Genomic DNA, 734 nt, shown 5'->3' on the forward strand with positions numbered 1-734 from the left:
TGCAGGTAGAAACTTATGGGCCCTCACACATGCAAAGTTGAAAATAATGCGTTTCAAACAGTGCCATAAGAAAGTTTGGGGTTGTAAGGTAAAACATTGTGATCAGTGCTGGGCTTAAATAATCATGCTATTAAAAATACAGACTATGCAAATCGGATTCTATTCAGAGATTGTTTGAAGTTTGTCCTATTTCAAAAGAAACAAAGGGTGAATAGTGGGACATTGTTTTAAAAATTCAATGACTTTAGGGGGCTTGTGAGATAAACGGTGAAGCTACAGGGTGAAATAGAACCAACACCTATAAATGGAAAATTGAGATCAATTCAGACATAAAAAAATCACCCATTTTAGGGGGGCTAGTGGGGTAAATGTTGGAGCTACAGGCCAAAACATAACCTTTGACACATATAAATGACAAACTACAAGCTATCCAAATTTTGTTCCATTTGGACATTGTTTAAAAATTCACCCATTTTGGGAAACCGGGAAACATTAGGGCTTTCAAGTCAAACAAAATATATGACCATCTACATCACTATTTTTAGCATCTGTGTAAGTTTTATACAAATCCATCAGCATTTAATGTCAAAACAGGTAGGACAAACTTTGGGAAGAAAAAGCCACCAAACAAATCAAGTAGAATGGTAGTCGATATTCTAGTAGCCAGCTCTTGTTACTTTTGTTTTAAACCTGTTAACAACACCCCTTAACATGCATAAACCAGCACACAATAA

Source organism: Phallusia mammillata, chromosome 4, assembly GCF_965637545.1.
Source record: "Phallusia mammillata chromosome 4, kaPhaMamm4.hap1.1, whole genome shotgun sequence".
Taxonomy (NCBI): Eukaryota; Metazoa; Chordata; class Ascidiacea; order Phlebobranchia; family Ascidiidae; genus Phallusia; species Phallusia mammillata.